This window comes from Triturus cristatus, chromosome 5_1, assembly GCF_964204655.1.
Source record: "Triturus cristatus chromosome 5_1, aTriCri1.1, whole genome shotgun sequence".
Lineage (NCBI taxonomy): Eukaryota > Metazoa > Chordata > Amphibia > Caudata > Salamandridae > Triturus > Triturus cristatus.
The window spans coordinates 602,129,386-602,151,300 of record NC_140587.1 but is presented as its reverse complement, the minus strand read 5'-3'; positions in this window follow the sequence as shown (position 1 = coordinate 602,151,300).

Sequence of the window (21,915 nt, the reverse complement as noted above, 5' to 3'; positions counted from 1 at the left end):
AATCTTGGATCTTCTGCATATAATCTTGTAGTCCGATACTCAGAATCAGGAATCTGTACTGGACGTTCATCATATCGTCCACCTTTTCCTGTAGGAAACAGCTGGGGAAAACAACGAGCTTCCAAGCTCTCCTCCCATACACTCACGGGAGTTCCTTGTGCTTTTTTCATCTGAAACAGATAAATAGTGTTTCCCATAACTTCTTTAGAATGAAGAGGATGTATGCTGAAATGTTCATAAATTTCTTCTTCTTTTGACTTATCCACTTTTTCAATTTGCCCAGTTGGTATTCCTGTGTCTGCTAGTAATTCTTCTTCATCTTCATCCATATAAAGTGTTTCATACCATTTATTATTTCTTTTCAAATATAAATTTGCTCTTTGTACTTTTCGTACATCTACCAGCTCCTGCCAAATTTTCTTATTCTTTGTAGGTACACCATTAACCAGAATAACTAATGGTTCAGTTTCAAAACTATCTGCATCAATTGTTTCCATATTTTTTTTCAAATCCAATGGCAAATAGACAACTCTTCCTATTAAACCTCTTTGTAAATCCGAAGGAGGTAATTTACCTGTTTTGGGCTCCATACGCACTATGATCTGAAACTGATGGACACATTGAATGAGTATAGACTCATACGTATTTAAATCAGAAAGTTCTGCAGGAATATCAACCAATTCTAAATTATTATGTACAGCTCTCGCTGGCATTCTATTTTCTTCTAACTTAACAGTATTTACAAATATGCTGATCTTCACCCAAATCAAAACAATTTTCCAGAAATATATATGTTGCAAAATCCTTCCACTTATAATTATCTTCATTTTCACTTTTTGTATAGAGATCAACATTCCTTGTTTGAATTTTATAATGGCTTCTCCGGCAACAAATACAACTAATAGTTGGTCTTTCATTAGAGATGATATTAAATTTTGTCATTTGATCTTCAACATTTTTACTAACAGTGGGTTCTACATTCTCTTCCACATTTTCCTCAATAACTGTGTCATTTCCTTCAGTTTCTTGCTCTGGACCAAAGTATCAAAACTGAATATCATCAGTAACCTTCACTACATCTGATACAGATCCACGGAACAGTGCATTATTCAACTCATTTAACTTTAGTGCTGGACTTTTAGCAAAATACAATGTTCTCACAAACTTTCTCATTTCAGTATGATGAACAGCCAGCATCCTAAAATGGTGAAAAACACTTTGGCAAACTTTCCTAGATAGACAAGCCAGAGAATGTCCTTGCAAACCAGCATTCTCTCTCACTCTGCATGGATCTAGTCTTTGAAGCACCTTAATCTTCTGTTTAACACTCTTTTTACTATATTCTCTTAGAAAGTCATGTAATTTATCAATAGATTCCTGTCGCACAGTGCAAATACTACTACAATTCCAAGTGTACACTGGGGCTTTAGGACGTCTCCCCATAACCTCATCAGCTAATACTTCTTCCTCATTTCTTGGAACCATTTTCTCCTTTTCCATTACACAACCATCTTTAACTTCATAAGCTCGACCATTGGTGTCAACTGCATGCAACAAACTATTACTTTGAAGATAACTCTCTTCATTAAAAAATGGTTTAGTACTTGAACTATGCTTCCATTCTCCTAAGAGAACTTTACAAAAGTTATTTTTTTCACTACTCTTTTCCTTTTGCTTAGTGACTTCATTGCTTTGAATAATTTTTCTAATCTACTCATCCTGTTCAAAATTAAAATGAATAGTTTTCTTTTTATTTCCAAAGCCTTTGCAACAATTGTTTCAATATATTTCTTTTTTTTATAAAATTTGGTTTTCTTCTTATATTTTTTCACATCCTTTAGCAAATTTAACATCACTCTTCTCTGAAACATTTTTCGACAAATGTTTTTAAAATCTATTTTTCGTGTTAAGTCACTCTTTCTTACTTCTGATTCTACATTAGCTTTTAGTATTTTCTGTCGACTCTGTTGTTGTTTTGTACTTGAAACACTATTTGCAGTGGATATATTTTTAACATTTTTTCTTTTTTTGAAGATATTTTAAAAAAATTCCTTAGTCTGCTTACCAGAAGACTTTTTCTTTTTTCCAACATGAGGTTCTTCAACTAATTTTTTTTGTCCAGTTGTCTTCAAATATAGATGTTTTTGGCTGTTCTTTTCTCTTTCTTGACTCTATAGGCATCTTTAATTAATTTCAATGTTGTTCAGCAATACCTGAAAGAAACAAAAAAAAAAATACATTTATGTAATTTTAATACATTACGATTTTTAATTTGAGCTTATATAATCCTATCATATGAACTGTCCCTTTCCTACAACTGCAAGTCTGACAGAACAATACCAACACGTATTAAATCTCTAACATCAATTCCTGTGTGCACACAGACTCATGGTGTGATTCTAGGCACAAGACGATTTTTGTTTGGCAATTTCAAAGCACATTTACTACTGTGGTAGAGTAAGTGATAATTACTATGGCAGCCTGACACATTTTCCTTATATTTTAGAGAGGCAGAAAAGAGCACATGTCCTAACAGCTAATTGAGACCATCAGCATGTGTTACAGGGTGAGTGATTAGAGTAGAGCAAAGGAAATGATCCTTGGTGACGTTGAACGTGTTAACGTTACACACTGCTATCTTAAATACCACACAGTGCTGAATAGTAAGCATGGGAATGCAGGAGAAGCACCTGTCTGTGTGCTAAGAGCATGCTTCTGGAGACTGTGTATTGTCAGGTGCAAGAGAGATTTGCATGGACGCTTGCACAACTGCATGAAGACTGCAAAGATGTATGTAAGAGTACATGTGTGGTAAGGGTTAATTGGAGTTTTGAACATGTAGGATCTACCTCACCCATTGCGGGAGTGGAAGCAAAATGTACCATGCTAATTTAAAATGTGTTAGCATTTGCCTCTCATTTGTGAGATAGTGATTTCTGCTGAATGCTAACCATCACAGTTCAAGAAAACAAGCTGCTCCTTTCCTGCGAGTGCAAGTCTAACAGAGCAAGAGCAACACAAATTAAATCTCTGAGAAGAATTCCTGTGTGCAGACAGACTCATGGTGTGATTCTAGGCTCAAAACAGTATTGGTGGTTGATACCAGTACACCTTAACGTATGGTGAAGACATACTCCATAATATCTGACATGTTCAAGGCACTTAAATATCTTCCAAAACATAAAATGTCAAACACAACTTTAAAAGTGGACGGAAAATGTACCATGCTAATTTATGTGTTAGCATTTGCCTCTCATTTGTGAGAGAGTGATTTCTGCTGAATGCTAACCATCACAGTTCAAGAAAACAAGCTGCCCCTTTCCTGCGAGTGCAAGTCTAAAAGAGGAAGAGCAACACAAATTAAATCTCTGAGAACAATTCCTGTGTGCAGACAGACTCATGGTGTGATTCTAGGCACAAAACAGTACTGCTGGGTGATACCAGTACACCTTAACTTATGGTGAAGACATACTTCATAATATCTTACAAGTTCAAGGCAGTTAAATATCTTCCTTAACATAAAATGTAAAACACAACTTTAAAAGTGGAAGGAAAATGTACCATGCTAATTTCAAATGTGTTAGCATTTGCCTCTCATTTGTGAGAGAGTGATTCTGCTGAATGCGAACCATCACAGTTCAAGAAAACAAGCTGCCCCTTTCCTGCGACTGCAAGTCTAACAGAGCAAGTGCAACACAAATTAAATCTCTGAGAACAATTCCTGTGTGCAGAGAGACTCATGGTGCCATTCTACGCACAACACAGTATTGCTGGGTGTTACCAGAACACCTTAAATTATGGTGAAGACATACTCCATAATATCTTACAAGTTCAAGGCAGTTAAATATCTTCCTTAACATAAAATGTAAAACACAACTTTAAAAGTGGAAGGAAAATGTACCATGCTAATTTCAAATGTGTTAGCATTTGCCTCTCATTTGTGAGAGAGTGATTTCTGCTGAATGCTAACCATCACAGTTCAAGAAAACAAGCTGCCCCTTTCCTGTGAGTGCAAGTCTAACAGAGCAAGAGCAACACAAATTAAATCTCTGAGAACAATTCCTGTGTGCAGAGAGACTCATGGTGTGATTCTAGGCACAAAACAGTATTGTTGGGTGTTACCAGAACACCTTAAATTATGGTGAAGACATACTCCATAATATCTTACAAGTTCAAGGCAGTTAAATATCTTCCTTAACATAAAATGTAAAACACAACTTTAAAAGTGGAAGGAAAATGTACCATGCTAATTTCAAATATGTTAGCATTTGCCTCTCATTTGTGAGAGAGTGATTTCTGCTGAATGCTAACCATCCCAGTTCAAGAAAACAAGCTGTCCCTTTCCTGCGAGTGCAAGTCTAACAGAGCAAGAACAACACAAATTCATTCTCTGAGAACAATTCCTGTGTGCAGAGAGACTCATGGTGTGATTCTAGGCACAAAACAGTATTGCTGGGTGTTACCAGAACACCTTAAATTATGGTGAAGACATACTCCATAATATCTTACAAGTTCAAGGCAGTTAAATATCTTCCTTAACATAAAATTTAAAACACAACTTTAAAAGTAGAAGGAAAATGTACCATGCTAATTTCAAATGTGTTAGAATTTGCCTCTCATTTGTGAGAGAGTGTTTTCTGCTGAATGCTAACCATCACAGTTCAAGAAAACAAGTTGCCCCTTTCCTGCGAGTGCAAGTCTAACAGAGCAAGAGCAACACAAATTAAATCTCTGAGACCAATTCCTGTGTGCAGACAGACTCATGGTGTGATTCTAGGCACAAAACAGTACTGCTGGGTGATACCAGTACACCTTAACTTAGGGTGAAGACATACTCCATAATATCTGACATGTTCAAGGCACTTAAATATCTTCCAAAACATAAAATGTCTAACACAACTTTAAAAGTGGAAGGGAAATGTACCATGCTTATTTCAAATGTGTTAGCATTTGCCTCTCAATTGTGAGAGAGTGATTTCTGCTGAATGCTAACCATCACAGTTCAAAAAAACAAGCTGCCCCTTTCCTGCGAGTGCAAGTCTAACAGAGCAAGAGCAACACAAATTAGATCTCTGAAAACAATTCCTGTGTGCAGACAGACTCATGGTGTGATTCTAGGCACAAAACAGTATTGCTGGGTGTTACCAGAACACCTTAAATTATGGTGAACACATACTCCATAATATCTTACAAGTTCAAGGCAGTTAAATATCTTCCTTAACATAAAATGTCAAACAGAACTTTAAAAGTGGAAGGAAAATGTACCATGCTAATTTCAAATGTGTTAGCATTTGCCTCTCATTTGTGAGAGAGTGATTTCTGCTGAATGCTAAAAATCACAGTTCAAGAAAACAAGCGGCCCCTTTCCTGCGAGTGCAAGTCTAACAGAGCAAGAGCAACACGAATTAAATCTCTGAGAAAAATTCCTGTGTGCAGACAGACTCATGGTATGATTCTAGGCACAAAACAGTATTGCTGGGTGTTACCAGAACACCTTAAATTATGGTGAAGACATACTCCATAATATCTTACAAGTTCAAGGCAGTTAAATATCTTCCTTAACATAAAATGTAAAACACAACTTTAAAAGAAGAATCACATTTCTATTATTTATATCAAAATACACCACACACATCCCCTCTCAAACTCCTAACTCACCTTTAAAAGTAGTTAGTTGAGAAAGAAATGTGGCACTCACACAGCAGATTATCAGAGCCAGAATCTCTGAACTGTACACCTCTCAGCAGAACCAGTAAATGGCAATGTTCCCCTCTCTTTTTTCACACATATACATGTTAACTTCAAATCACAGTGTTTCCCACATTTTTTCAAATGGACACACACTTCTCTATTGGTTGCAAATTTCAACCCTTTCCAAATGATCCCTACCCCCAACATTACTTCTGCCTGCTACCATAGCAACAGGTCATGGAACACTGGTGTGAGCAGAGAGGTCGGAAGTTCGGTCGGAAGTTCAGCACACAATGTTTCAAATCCAAAGAGCAAGAGTGCTTGACTTTTCAAACCTAACAGCAAATCCAAACTAATGTTCTGTTAGAACACATTTCTCACAACCAATACAAAACATGCTTTTATAATTGTAAACATACAGCCTAGTTTTTAGTGTAGAATGGTTTGAAACAGCCAATGAGTTATTTTCATTAAAAAAATGATGTATGCCTCCATTTTACAACTATCTTTCATTTCATATTGCCATTCTACTGAAAGATACCTTCTGAGTGCATCCAGATCTCCTTGGAAGATGTTCACAGTGTGGATTATAGGTCACAGCTATGTCTTCTGGTGTGAAAAGGTTGCAGAAAAAAGAGGTATTGTGAAAGACCTTGCTTTGCCAAATGTAGACATTAAATGGATAGGTCAGAGAGGGTTAAAGTGGCACCAATTAATGCCTTTGATGAAAACCTTTCTACATCTCCCACAGCCTAACCTTATTATTGTGCACTGTGGTGGAAATGACCTAGGCACTTTAACTGGGGTAGGTCTGGAAATGCTTATTAAGGACACCTTTGTGCAATTGATGTCACTTTTTCCACAAACTGCCTTTGTATATTCTAATTAGGGGTGGGCGGAATTTGCGAAATTAACTTTCGCAAATTATCGTGAAAATGTTTAAAATTATTGCAAACAAGCGGAAATATCGCGAAGATGCGGAAGTTTTTTTCCGGCATGTTCGCGTGATTTTCTGCATGGTTGCGGGTCGCCAACTTACCCAAGTGGTTGCTTGCGGGCGCGGCCATCTTGTTTTGAGTTGTCTTGCGGTGCATGATCGCGAGAAGAAAGACGTGATCGCGCGACGCATGACGTCACTGCGGGCGCGGACTGTCACGAAACAGCGCAAATGGCTAAAAACAATACAACATCTCATGGAGAACGCGACCGGATCAAGAAAACTTGTCGGCGAACGCAGGGATTCAGGTAAGGCAATCGCGCGCGCGAGAGAATGTATTATTTTACAGCGCGAGCAAGAAACAAATTATCGCCAAGCAGCGGAATCCGGAATTTTTGACATTTTCGCACTCTCCGCGGAACGCGAAATTGTCAAATTATCGCAATTTCCGCGAACGGAACGAAATTTTTGCCCAGGCCTAATTCTAATATATGCCAAAGGCAAAATTGGAACTGGTCCAACCTACATTGTCCGCAGATTGACAAAGCAAGAAAGCACGTCAATAAGTCTGTTTCTGCTTTCCTCAGAGACTATGGTATGGGTTCTATATACCACAACAACTTGCGTTACAACATGCAAGGCATTTATAGAGGAGACGGTGTACATTTCAATGATGAAGGGAACAGAGTCTTCCTCTTGAACTTTAGACTCTGCATCGGTACTTACTTGTAGGTACCAAAAAACACTAAATAAACACAACGGCTCTTTTTAGAGCCACCTAATATCTAAACACTTAATCTTCTTTTTTAAATCTTTTTTTTTTTTTTAAATTCCGTGCGCGCACGGTGCGCGCACCCCGCGAATTTATTAAAAAAATTAAATCTTTTTTTTGGCCTTTCGGGGTCCCACTGTGACCCCCTGACAAAGGCTAGGGGGTCAGGAACTCCCTACCCTGCCCCTTGTTCACGTTCTCCACCTTTCCTTTTCAGTGTGACAGACAAAATGGCGGCCGACACTTCCTGATTTTGACCGATTCGAATGCTTACAGACATCTTACAACCAATCAGAATTTCGCTCGCGCACGTTAGGGTGCGCGCACCGTGCGCTTACGGTGCGCGCACGGTACGCGCTTATAGCTATTTATATGCTTTTAAATACTATTTTCTCAGGAACTACTGAACAGATTGACACCAGACCTGCAAAAGGCACTTCCCTGACCTGAGGACTACCTCCCTGCCAAATTTCTTGTAATTCTGTTCAGCCGTTCGGGCTGTACCTTCGACTAAAGGTTCTATGGAAAAATGCATGGGGAAAATGCATTTTGGGATCCCCTTTTTTCTCAGCCCCCACTTGACGAATCACCCCGAGACTTCCAGGGTAGGAGCTGAGCGGAGCGCCCCATTAGTTTTGAAAATTTCGCGAGGATCCGCCAACCGGCGCCAAAGTTATTCAAAATAGAATTTTCAGATCAGGCTGTCTCTTTTAATATCCAAACCATATTGCTTTTCCACATGGGCAGCTGCATGTTAGCAGCTCCCCGTGTGGAAAAGCAATGCCGGCTCCCGAAGGACGTGGGGAGCCGGCTGTGACCGTGGGGCCATTGGGGCTCTCCCCACAGTCCCCAACGTTGTACATAGGCCCCTGGGGATGGGGTCCTTGGGGAGAATAGAAATTAGTGATAGGTGCAATTTTTTCTTTTACGGGCAAATTAGGAGTCGCGCACCCAGCACGGTGCTCACCACGGCCCCCTGGTGTGCACGCGTTGGGTGCACGACTCCTCTCGCGTTGGGTGCACGACTCCACTCGCATTGGGTGCGTGATTCCTAACGCGTCTGGTGCGCGACTCCAAGCAAAAAACAGTAATATTTTTCAGATATACATCAAACTTATGTGTTTAGTTTCTTGAGTGGCTCTAAAAAGAGCCATTGTGTTTATTGAGAGACTTTGGTACTTTTAAGTAAGTACCTATGCAGAGTCTAAAGTTGATGAGGAAGACTCTATTACGCTCAGCTGTAAAATGTACACCATCTCTCCTATAAATGGACCCCGTCCTATTATCTCGGAGAAAAGCAGAAACAGCTTTATTGACATGTTTTCTAGCTTTCTCAATCTGTGGACTAAATTGATTGGACCAGTCCATTTCTGTCTTTGGTATATGTTGGAATAGACAGAGGCAGATTGGGGGAAAAGTGACATCGATTCTCCAAAGGTGTCCTTCATAAGCCTTTCCAGACCTACCGCAGTCAAAGTGACTAGGTCATTGCCACCACAGTGCACAATTATGAGGTCAGGGTGTTGGAGATGCAAAAAGGATTTAACCAATGGCATCAATTGGTGCCACTTTAATCCTCTCTGACCAATCCATTTAATGTCTACATTTGGCAAAGCTACGTCTTTGTCAATACCTCTGCTTTCAGCATACCTTTGGCTCCAGAAAATATAGCTGTGTCCCACAAGCCACACTCTAACCATCTTGAAAGGAGGTCTGGATGCTCTCAGAAGGTGTCTGTATGTGAAATGGCAGTTTGAAAAGTAAGATTTTTCTAAAATGGTGGATAAGGTGCAGATTTGAAAAAAAAAAGAAATGATTGGCTGTTTGAGAACATTCTAGAATGAAAAGTAGGGTGCATGTTTGTATTTGTTAAAAGCATGTTTCCTATAGGTTAACAAAAACTATTTGAAAGGAACATTACATAGGATAAGCTGATATTTTGAAAAGTCAAGCACATTTGCTGTTTGGATTAGCAACCTTGTGTGCTGAACTTGTGACCTGTGTACTCAGTTGACTGTTCCATGAACTAATAATGTGGTAACAGGCAGTAAGCAGATTGCGGGTAGGGTTCAAACTTACGTCAATTGGAAAGGGCTGAAATGTGTAACCAATAGAAATGTGTGTTATCTTTTGAATTAATGTGGGAAGAAATGTGATTTGATATTTACATGTATATGTGTGCAGAATGAGAGGGAAAGTTTGCCATTTTTTTGGTTTTGCTAAGAGCATTGCAGTACAGACATTCTGTATAAGAGAATCTGGTGTGTGACTGACATCATTCTTAATCTACAAATCAGTTTGAAAGGTGGGTTAATAATTTGTGAGGGATTGTATATGGTGCCTTTGTTTTTAATAAGTGTAATGTGTTTCTCCTGCTAAAGTCCAGGGAGTAGTGTTGCTTGTCTAGAATCACATTGTGTGTCTGTCTGCATTTGGGCAACCATTGTTACAGAAGCATTTGGGCACTTCATGTCTTTGTATACACATAACTGCTTAAAAACCTATCCTGTTCTCAAGTTTTGGTAGAATTAGAAGCCAGTCATTGCTAATACATTCGGAAAATGAGTCAAGCTTTGACACTAAAGTGCAGTACTGAAATATGTAGAATGTGTGCAGTTACCTTACCCCTTCCAGACTAGTGAATATGTTTTGGTAAAGTCCAAGGGATAGTGTTGTTTGTCTCTAGAATCACACTGTGAGTCTGTGTGCATTTGGGCAACCATTGTGAGAGCAGCATTTGGATACTTCATGTCTTTGTATACACATAACAGCTTGAAAACCTATCCTGTTCTCAAGTTTTGGTAGAATTAGAAGCCAGTCATTGGTTATGCAATCGCAAAATGAGTCAGGCTTTCACAGCAGTGTGCAGTATTGAAATATGTAGAATGTGTGCAGTCACCTTACCCCTTCCAGACTAGTGAATGTGTCTTGGTAAAGTCCAAGGGATAGTGTTGCTTGTCTAGAATCACACTGTGAGTTTGTGTGCATTTGGGCAACTATTGTGAGAGCAGCATTTGGGTACTTCATGTCTTTGCAGACAGATAACTGCTTTAAAACCTGTCATGTTGTCAGCTTTTAGTAGCATTAGAAGCCAGTCATTGCTTATGCATTCACAAAATGAGTCAGACTTTGACACTAAAGTGCAGTACTGAAATATGTAGAATGTGTGCAGTCCCCTTACCCCTTCCAGAGTAGTGAATGTGTTTTGGTAAAGCCCAAGGGATAGTGTTGCTTGTCTAGAATCACACTGTGAGTCTGTGTGCACTTGGGCGACCATTGTGAGAGAAGCATTTGGTTACATGAGGTATTTGCTGACAGAAAACAGCTTGAAAACCTGTCATGTTGTGAAGTTTTAGTAGTATTAGAAGCCAGTCATTGGTTATGCAATCGCAAAATGAGTCAGGCTTTCACAGTAGTGTGCAGTATTGAAATATGTAGAATGTGTGCTGTCACCTTACCCCTTCGAGACTAGTGAATGTGTCTTGGTAAAGTACAAGGGATAGTGTTGCTTGTTTAGAATCACACTGTGACTCTGTGTGCATTTGGGAACCATTGTGAGAGAAGCATTTGGTACTTCATGTCTTTGCATACACATAACTGCTTAAAAACCTTTCCTGTTCTCAGGTTTTGGTCGAATTAGAAGCCAGTCATTGCTCATGCATTTGCAAGATGTGTCAGGCTTTGACACTAAAGTGCAGTACTGAAATATGTAGATTGTGTGCAGTCCCCTTACCCGTTCCAGAGTAGAGAATGAGTTTTGGTAAACTTCTAGGGATAGTGTTGGTTGTCTAGAATCACACTGTGAGTCTGTGTGCATTTGGGAACCACTGTGAGAGAAGCATTTGGGTACATCATGTCTTTGCATACACATAACTGCTTAAAACCCTTTCCTGTTCTCAAGTTTTGGTAGAATTAGAAGCCAGTCATTGCTTATGCATACGGAAGATGAGTCAAGTTTTGACACTAAAGTGCAATACTGAAATATGTAGAATGTGTGCTGTTACCTTACCCCTTCCAAAGTAGTGAATGTGTTTTGTAAAGTCCAAGGGATAGTGTTGCTTGTCTAGAATCATACTATGAGTCTGTGTGCATTTAGGCAACCATTGTGAGAGCAGCATTTGGGTACTTCATGTTTTTGCAGACAGATAATTGCTTTAAAACCTGACATGTTGTAAAGTTTTAGTAGCATTAGAAGCAAGTCATTGCTTATGCATTCACAAAATGAGTCAGGCTTTGACACTAAAGTGCAGTACTGAAATATGTAGATTGTGTGCAGTCCCCTTACCCCTTCCAGACAAGTAAATGTGTTTTGGTAAAGTCAAAGGGATAGTGTTGCATGTCTAGAATCACACTGTGAGTCTGTGTGCATTTGGGCGACCATTGTGAGAGAAGCATATGGTTACATGAGGTATTTTCTGACAGATAACTGCTTGAAAACCTGTCATGTTGTGAAGTTTTAGTAGTATTAGAAGCCAGTCATTGGTTATGCAATCGCAAAATGAGTCAGGTTTTCACAGTAGTGTGCAGTATTGAAATATGTCGAATGTGTGCAGTCACCTTACCCCTTCCAGGCTAGTGAATGTGTGTTGGTAAAATACAAGGGATAGTGTTGCTTGTCTAGAATCACACTATGAGTCTGTGGGCATTTGGGAACCATTGTGAGAGAAGCATTTGTGTACGTCATGTCTTTGCAAACACATAACTGCTTAAAAACCGTTCCTGTTCTCAAGTTTTGATAGAATTAGAAGCCAGTCATTGCTTATGCATTTGGAAGATGAGTCAGGCTTTGATACGAAAGTGCAGTACTGAAATATGTAGAATGTGTGCAGTCACCTTATCCCTTCCAGACTAGTGAATGTGTTTTGGTAAAGTCCAAGGGATAGTGCTGCTTGTCTAGTATCACACTGTGAGTCTTAGTGCATTTGGGCAACCATTCTGAGAGCAGCATTTGGGTACTTAATGTCTTTGCAGACAGATAACTGCTTTCAAACCTGTTATGTTGTCATGTTGTAGTAGCATTAGAAGCCAGACATTGCTTATGCATTCACAAAATGAGTCAGGCTTTGACACTAAAGTGCAGTACTGAAATATGTAGATTGTGTGCAGTCCCCTAACCCCTTCCAAAGTAGTGAATGTTTGTTGGTAAAGTCCAAGGGATAGTGTTGCTTGTCTAGAATCACACTGTGAGTCTGTGTGCATTTGGGCGACCATTGTGAGAGAAGCATTTGGTTACATGAGGTATTTGCTGACAGAAAACAGCTTGAAAACCTGTCATGTTGTGAAGTTTCAGTAGTATTAGAAGCCAGTCATTGGTTATGCAATCGCAAAATGAGTCAGGCTTTCACAGTAGTGTGCAGTATTGAAATATGTAGAATGTGTGCTGTCACCTTACCCCTTCGAGACTAGTGAATGTGTCTTGGTAAAGTACAAGGGATAGTGTTGCTTGTTTAGAATCACACTGTGAGTCTGTGTGCATTTGGGAACCATTGTGAGAGAAGCATTTGGTACTTCATGTCTTTGCATACACATAACTGCTTAAAAACCTTTCCTGTTCTCAGGTTTTGGTCGAATTAGAAGTAAGCCTGGGCGTTGAACTACGCTCCGTTCGCGGAGCTTGCGAAGTTTAGGTAACTTCGCGCTTCGCGTAGAGCGCGAAGTTGCAGATTGCTACGCAATCTAGCGCGTAGCGTAGTAAATTTGCTTCCTCGCGCGCTCAATATTCATTCTCGCGCGCGCGGTAACGTCTTACCTTGATTCTGCGATCGCCAACTTGCTTTTCTGTCTGTTTGCGAGCGCCACGAGATTTGTACTATGGCTGCCCAAGCCCGCGAGAGTGTGCGACCCCGAACACGTCATTGGTGCGCGCGAGCTGACTTCCGGCGGCTGTTTTGGTAAGATCGCGATCCCAAACATGGAAAAACTGCAATCTGGCAAAGAATATCTCGCGAGCTTCATAAAACCTTCTCTAAAATGATCATTTTGCTCAGAAAACTCCTCAGATTGTGATCTTGCTGTAGTCTTTTGTGTAAGAAAGAGTCCTTTCATTTTCTTAACACTTTTTTTTCAAGAGGAAGGAAGTGCCCCTGAGTCTACAACTTCCTGTTCCTGTCCAGCAGGCTCCTCCCACGTGCTTTGTGCATGTGTTGTTCACTCTCATTTGGATTTGGAGCTGGAAGGATCACTTTTTGTGTCTGTCTGCTGCATCATACCATTTTTTTGGATTTATTTGAGGAATTTTTGATTTGAGATTTAATTTACTACAAGTAAGTTGGAGAATTGGTGTGTTTGTTTCATTGGGGCTTGTTTGTACCTACATTTTTCTGGGATTTTTATTGTTTTTAAAAATTATTGTTGTGGTGGGTGGCCTGTACTATAGTTGTTTTTCTCTGCAATTTCAGCCAGTAGGGTACCCATGGGTCCATGTTTTGTGGTGTCTGTAGAATTTCTACATCATGTAGGGCATGGATGGCATAGGATTGAAATGCTAAACGTGGCTGTGGTGTATTTCACTGTTGGTGTGTGTGTGTGATTTACCTTTGTTGGATGTGTGTGCTTGTGGCCTAGTAGTCTTCCACTAGGCCCAGAGGTAGTCAGCCTCCAACCTGTGGTGCGTGATTTAAATGTACAGTTGGTGTTGTCTGGTGATTTTCCTTTACTCCATGGATGGCTTTGGATTTTATTGCAAAAGGTGTGTTTGGGGTGCAATAGCATTTTTTGGGTGTGTGCTAAACAAATTGGGCTATTTTTGGCCTGCATGTAAGGCAAGGGATTCAGCTCGCGAACTTTCGGTAACTCTGCACAGCGCGACAACGCGGACTTACAGTTTTCGTCATTTTTGCGCTCGCAATATGCGTGTTCGCGCACGCGAGAAAGCCTTTTTGTACAGTTCGCGATCCCGAACACGCAGCTTTTGCAATCTGGCAAACAATATCTCGCGAGCAACATAGACCCTTCTCGAAAATGCTTTTTTGTGCATTTCTGCACAAAACACTCCTCAGGCTGTCATTGAGCTGTAGGTTTGGAGCAGGGAGAAGCTGTTATTTGTCTGGAAAACATTTTTATGAGAGGGATTAAGTTCCGCAGACACTACAACTTCCTCTTCCTGTCCTTTGCAATCACTTTTTTTGTGTTATTGTGGTGGGTGGGCTGGGCATGTGTGTGGCGGCCATTTTAGGAAGGCATGCATTGGGCCTTTGCCATAGGCGTCCAAACTTGTAGCCTAGTCGTACAGTAGGCCCAGGGGTACAACTCAGCAATCATCACGGCGGTTTTTTTTTCCTTGCTATTCTTCTTCCTAAGTGTACACTACACAGTACAAATACAACAGGATCCCTGGCCTTGTCAGTCTCCTAATGGCTGGCTATACTGTTGATGTTGTTCACTGACTTCATGAAATTTAATAATTGTGATGACCACCCACGAGACACTAATAAGTTATATATTATATTATGGATCTTTTGACTGATGTTCTTCTGGCTTTTTTGCTTTTAGGTGCACAAAAGACAGAGGTGTGTCATCATCATCCACTGTTGTGGTGCCAGACCGACGTCCTGCTGCTGCAGTGTACACAACGTGACGTGTCAGTGACCTGACCAGGCATCTCTGCAACTTGTGCAACTGAGTGCTGTTTTGACATCTGTTGAAGATGCCCCCAAAGAAAGCAGGTAGCAGGTCCTCCGGTACCAAGAAAGTTGCCATGGAGAAGAAGGAACAGAAGAAGAAGGAAGTGTCACTTAAGTCTGGTGTGCCTCCCAAAACCTTTTTTGGTTCACCAAAAATGAGGCCTGCAGCAGCGGTGTCGGGGGGGCAAGCTGGGGGCAGTACCTCCACATCAGTGGGCCCAACCCACCAACCCATGCCCAAGCAGATGAGTGTGGAAGAGGTAGCCAGCCTTATGGTAGAAAGCAGTGATGCTGAGCCTGAACTAAACTTATCGCTATCTCAAAGTAGTACACAATCAACGCAGGAGGGAACATCATCAACACAGCAGATAAGTGGTCAACAGCCGCAGCCACCGCCCGCAATAGTAGCTGTTCCTCCTGAAGTAGGGGCAGTTCAGGAAATTGAGCCTCATGCAGAGGAAGAAGAGGAAGCCACTCCTTTAGAAGTTGCATTGGCTTTTAAATCCCCAGCAAGGAAAAGGAGGGTTAGTACATCAAGTTCTTCACCAAGCCCCCCTTCTGATGATCTAGATGTCACTTGGAAGCCACAAACTGAGTCTGAGAGGGAAACACATCACAAGAGCAGGCATGGCAAAAGGAAGGTTCCAGAAAGCTTTACACTTATGGATGTTGATGTAGAAGAGCAGGTTGATGATGATGATGATGATGAGCCAGTCATCACAAACATCACTCCCGGGCCTGAGGAGATGGAGAGCAACATTTTTACATTATCCAAAATGGATGCGAGGGATGTAGCACGCATACCTCCAACACAGGTAACACCAACACGACCTCCAGCTTCCATATTTACATTAGCAAAGGGCCGGCAGCGTCCTACATCCAGCACAACAAGCACCAACTCAGCAGAAGTAGGTAGTGGTCCTGCACAGAGTCAAATTCAACACACACCCTCCAGTTCATCCGGCATTGGAAGTGGGAGTGGCACCTCCAGCAGGAGACAAAAGTTAAGCTCCCCAGTGTGGGACTACTTTACGGTTAGCCCAAAGGAGAAGAACATTGCTGTATGCTCCGTTTGTCATTCCTCTGTTAGCCGTGGAAAGCTTGGTACAAACTATGGTACCGGAGGCCAAATGACCCATCTGAAAAAACACCACACAATCCAGTGGGAGGAGCACCTTAGGCTCATCAAAACTGGAACCATTGCTGTTGGGCATAAACGAGTAGAAAGTCCGCTCACGGTGGAACAGGAAGAAGAGGGAGACATTCTCTGTGCTAGTGGTACACAAAGTAGCCCTGTCCCCCGCTCTGCAGTGGTAACGCCCACATCCTCAGCCACATCTCATTGGCACAAGAGTAAGAGCCAGCCTGAGACACCAAGGAGTACTGCTGGGCCAAAAAGTGCGACGTCGACCACAGGAAGGAATACCATGCAGCCTACCATTCTTAGCATGTTTAGTAGGCCGGAGGGGCAGTACGAACGCAATCACCAAATAGCACGTTTGTACAATGCTAAGCTGGCAAAAATGTTAGCACTGGACCTTCTCCCTTTTTCTTTTGTTGAAGGGGTGGGTTTTCTTGAGTTTGTGACCACCATCTGCCCAAAATGGAAAGTTCCCAGCCGCTACTATTTTGCAAGAGTTGCTGTTCCAGCACTACATCACGACGTGCTGGAATTGCTTGGAAAAGCCTTAAAAAAGAGTGCTGTTCAGAGTATACACCTGACAACAGACATGTGGACCAGTTGCCAAGCCACTGATTACATGTGCATCACTGCACACTGGGTCTCTTTTTCGGGTGTTAAAGATAAGATATCTGACGGCGTTGTTGACACCGCTGAGATTTTTAAAGACACTCGCAAACATGCAACTGTAGCCATGTTTGCAATGGAGAAATCTCATACTGCTGCTAACATTTTGGATGAGTTTAACAGCAAGGTGTTTGAGTGGCTGCGACCAAGAGGTCTTACCATTGGTTTTGTTGCCACGGACAATGGCAGTAATGTAGTTCGGGCCATGAAAGATGGTGGGTATTTCAGGGTGCCATGTTTGGCACACTGCATTAACATTGTTGTGCAAGACTTTCTGAAAAATGAAAGCAAAGTCAGCAGCTTACTGACCACCTGCAGAAGAATATGCACACATTTCAACCATTCTTTTAAAGCCCGGAAGGAGCTGAGGGTGATTCAACGTGAGCATAAAATGCCAGTCAAAGCACTCATCCAAGAGGTGCCAACACGTTGGAACTCAACGTATTACATGCTTGAGCGTCTGTTTGAGCAGTACATACCACTTAATGCTTATGTCATGAAAAGGTCAGGGGATCCTACAGTGAAAGGCATGAGAGTTGAGATGGCCCAATGGGACCTTGTCAAAAGCCTGACAGAGATGCTACTTCCTTTTGAGGTCTTCACCCTTGAAGTGAGCCGGGAGGACTGTACTATGGGCCAAGCTATCCCATTGTTGTACATGCTAGAGCAACAGCTGAAGGAGGTGGCAGAAATGTACGCAGATGTGGATGACAAAGTAGACGCACATTCTTTGGCAGACACCTTATCCGCTCGCTTATCTCACAATACAAGGATTCAAAATAACATTCTGTCAGATCCACATTACATTACTGCCTCAATTTTGGATCCACGTTACAAATTATTGCTGCGCAGTAATGAAGTCATTCCTTTTTCAGAAGTGAATTTTGCCCAGTACAAAACTTTGATAGCTGAGGAAGCCACTGAGTTTGAAAACGAAAGGATCTTCATTAAAGGCCCGCCCCTCCAGGGCAGAAAAAGTACTGCAGGGCACCCAGAACGAAGTTCTACTTCAGAAGCCAAGAGCAGTGCGTTTGCCTCCCAGCAGTCAACACTGCCAGCAACAATAACATCAACAGCACCAACAGGATCATCAGGCACATTTACAAAAACGGCAGGTGATTGGTTTCTACGGAAAGGGTATTGCACATCAATGACTGATGCAAAGGCAAAAGAGGCCCAGGAAATCGGAGCACCCCTGAACATTGAGCGGATGGTTCAGGCCTATCTAGATGACACAACAGAGGTCTACATGGAGCAAAGCCCATTGGTGTATTGGTATGGGAAAAGAAGCCAGTGGCCAGTGCTCAGCAGGCTGGCGATAAAGTATGTGGCTTGCCCTGTTGCAAGTGTCTCTTCAGAGCGTGTTTTCAGTGCTGCTGGTGCCATTGTTACTGTCAAAAGGACCAGTCTCTCGCCCAAAAGTGTTGAGAGGTTAACCATGATCAAAATGAATCAACACTTTATACCACCAGAGTACAAAATACGTGAATCACAGGAGGAAGAGGAGAGCGACTTTGATGACATAAGTAGTAGATTGTTAGACGTACTGCTGTCCGAACCACCAGAGTTTGAGGACGAGCTCCTCTTCCCTGACAACTAGGCTTTCAAATTGTTCTCCCTTCCTTTATTTGTGTGTGACTGTGTGTATCTGTTTTTCTGGTTCAAAATCTACATTCACAACAAAGCCATCAACAGTCTCCTCTTTTTATTTCCCTATTGGAGTTGCACGTCTGTGCATAACTGTCCACTCCACTCCTCAGGGTCCTGCTCCATGTTCCTTACTCTCCCTAAGTACATTTCAAGCAAGTCAGACATTGGATGGAGATGGAGAATAGTACAATACAGGTTGCCTCTAACAGTCCCTCCATAAGAAGTGAAACGTGACTCCACCTATATTCCATTTTGTTTCCAATCCGAAAGAAACTCATCACTGACTGGCAGAAGGCTAGGCAGGCATCAGATCAGACAGCCAAAGAGAACACCAAGACAGATAATGAGTGATTATTGTGAATGATGGTGGCATGCATTGCGTTGGATGCTGGCTGACTATGAAGAATTGTGCATGCCATGAAGTAGAACTATACTAGTTTATCGACAAAGTAAAAGTGACTCAGGTGTGGTGACAGTTAATGTTTCCTTGTTGTTTAATAATGACCACATTGTACTCCTACCACTGCAGGTGCCGGCCAATATCCGTTGCAATTTGGTAATATGGAATATATTATAAACTTAATCAGTCACTACAGACTGAGTTGGTGTTGGAGAATACGTACCACACGGTCACCATCATTGAGGATGCTGAGCATACTATCTTTGCACACAGTCAGTTGGATTGGAGAAAATTGATGGAATAACTGCGTTTCATGGGCTGACATAAAAGGTAAAAAGTTTGAACAAGAACCACAGCAGACCTAGGCTAGATGTCCGTGTAGTGGTGTGGACTGGAGTAGAGTGTAGTGGTATGACGGACTGTGGCGCATTGATTTAGTCACTTCATTGGGAAAATTCTAGGTTGCTGCAGTGCATATGACATTTCTCTGGCTCGGTCAAAATGTAAGTAAGGGGTAGGGTGCCTGGCCTGTGCCGCGGTTCTCCTGTTCTGTGGCTGTGCTGGCTCCTGAATCCTGTCCTGTTGTTGTTGTACCTTAATGCTGTAGAGTAGACACACTATGTAGCCTATCCAAGCTGCCTCAGTCTGAAAGTGTTCTCTCCAGAGTGTTGTCTTGCACTCCACTGTAATTGAGTTTATTGTTGTAAAGGCTGTAATTTTTCAATACCCCGTTTGTTTTTCCATCTACACTTACAGGCCGGCCTTTACCCTGTGCTACAGTGGGAGAAACGACTCACACGTACCTTACCAATCCGCATCAGGCGTTTCATGGGCTGACATAAAAGGTAAAAAGTTTGAACAAGAACCACAGCAGACCTAGGCTAGATGTCCGTGTAGTGGTGTGGACTGGAGTAGAGTGTAGTGGTATGACGGACTGTGGCGCATTGATTTAGTCACTTCATTGGGAAAATTCTAGGTTGCTGCAGTGCATATGACATTTCTCTGGCTCGGTCAAAATGTAAGTAAGGGGTAGGGTGCCTGGCCTGTGCAGCGGTTCTCCTGTTCTGTGGCTGTGCTGGCTCCTGAATCCTGTCCCGTTGTTGTTGTACCTTAATGCTGTAGAGTAGACACACTATGTAGCCTATCCAAGCTGCCTCAGTCTGAAAGTGTTCTCTCCAGAGTTTTGTCTTTCACTCCACTGTAATTGAGTTTATTGTTGTAAAGGCTGTAATTTTTCAATACCCCGTTTGTTTTTCCATCTACACTTACAGGCCGGCCTTTACCCTGTGCTACAGTGGGAGAAACGACTCACACGTACCTTACCAATCCGCATCGGGCAGGCAGTGATACCCAAGATTGATGTGCGGAGTGTCCATGGGAGGGAGGACCAAGAAGAATGACGAGAATGATGCAACTCCACATTTGGACCAGGATAATACAGTAACTTTAGTATCATCATTCGTCTTTACATTTATTTGCTTGCTTTTTTCTCTTTAATCATTACGACTGTGTGTTGTGGTTTGTTTGTTAATTGATCCAACTTTTTTTTAGTTTCCTTAGCTAGCTTGAAAAATAAAAGTAAGCCCAGTACAGCATGTAATTGGGTTCGGTCTGAGCTCTGAGGGCGTCAGACAGGCAAGGCAAATTTCAATTTCGTCCCTGACTGTACTGTCTCATTGGGTCATAGTAGTTATAGTACAACTCATTATCATTAACCATCAAGTTATCCTCCTCAGCATGCATGCATTTGCTTTCTCTCACTTCATACTTTGATTTCCTTGATAATGGATCATGGTCGTCTTACAAGATTGTGTTTTACTTTTGTTGTGTCCATGCATATTGTCTGTTTTTCTTTCTCAAACCTTTCCCAAAACCCCACTTCCCATCCAATCATCAATCCCTAACCCTCTTCCCCCGGGCTGTGTGATTTATATTGAGGTGTGATGTGATGACTATGTACACCAATTGATCACACGCTTGCTGGGGCAGATGTGGTGAAAGCAACACTAATTGAATTTCAACTAAGGCAGGGCAAGGATCTTCTTCTGCTTGACCACCCATGCTGTAGTTTACTTTGTGTTCTGTTCCACTCCTCCTCCCAGAGTCTCAGTCAAGTGACTTTCTCTTTCTTTTTTCAAACGCTATTGCCAGTGTCTTCTACTACCACCACAATAATGGCATCTACTCCGTCAATTTGGGAAACCAACCATGCAGCCATCAGTGTGCCGAACTTCATCATCAATCACAGGTAAGATAAGTTTGGTGGGAGGTATGGACTAGGAGGAGAGACTGACAGTACTATGACAATTAAAAATAATTCAGTGAGGGGTACTGCATCTATCGGTTTGTGTGTTACAAAATCGGCAGATCTTTTAAATCAAACACTGGCTGTGGGCATGCAGCAGCACGGAAACAAAGTAAACAACCATGTAACTTACATTGAATTCGGAAAACTGTAACCCACCACAAAAAACATTAACATCGTATAAATAAATAGTAAGTATATTTTTAATGTCCCCTAACAAAAATAAACTATCCCGCTCTGAACTAACCCACCCCCCTCCCTAACCCCAACGAAATGAAACGAAAGTCCAAAGTCCCAATGTCCGTAGAAAATAGAAATCCCCAACGCCCACAAACCCACCCACCAACAAAAGGAATTAAAAAAGGGGCAAACGACGAGGTCCTCTATTGTCGGCGGGCCTTAAGATGTTTGTCCACCAGGATCTTTACCCGCTCCTCCATGTTCTCCTCCCAGCGGGCCATCCGGCGGAGCAGCTGGTGGCGAAATGCCCTAAAGTTGCTTCCAGGGTGGGGGGCAGCAGTGCTGGAAATAGAGGCGCGGCGGCGGGCGAATGCCGGACCATGGTGCCGTGAAAGTGGAGGCCGGGCCTGAATGGGGCCCGGGGCATTGGAGGAGGCTGCAGCTGCAGCCGCCTCCTCCTCCTCCTCCTCCTGAGCCACCAGCCGGCGATAATGCTCGCAGATGGCCTCCAGTTTCCGGCGCCGGGCCCTAGCGGCCAACTCCTTCCTTGA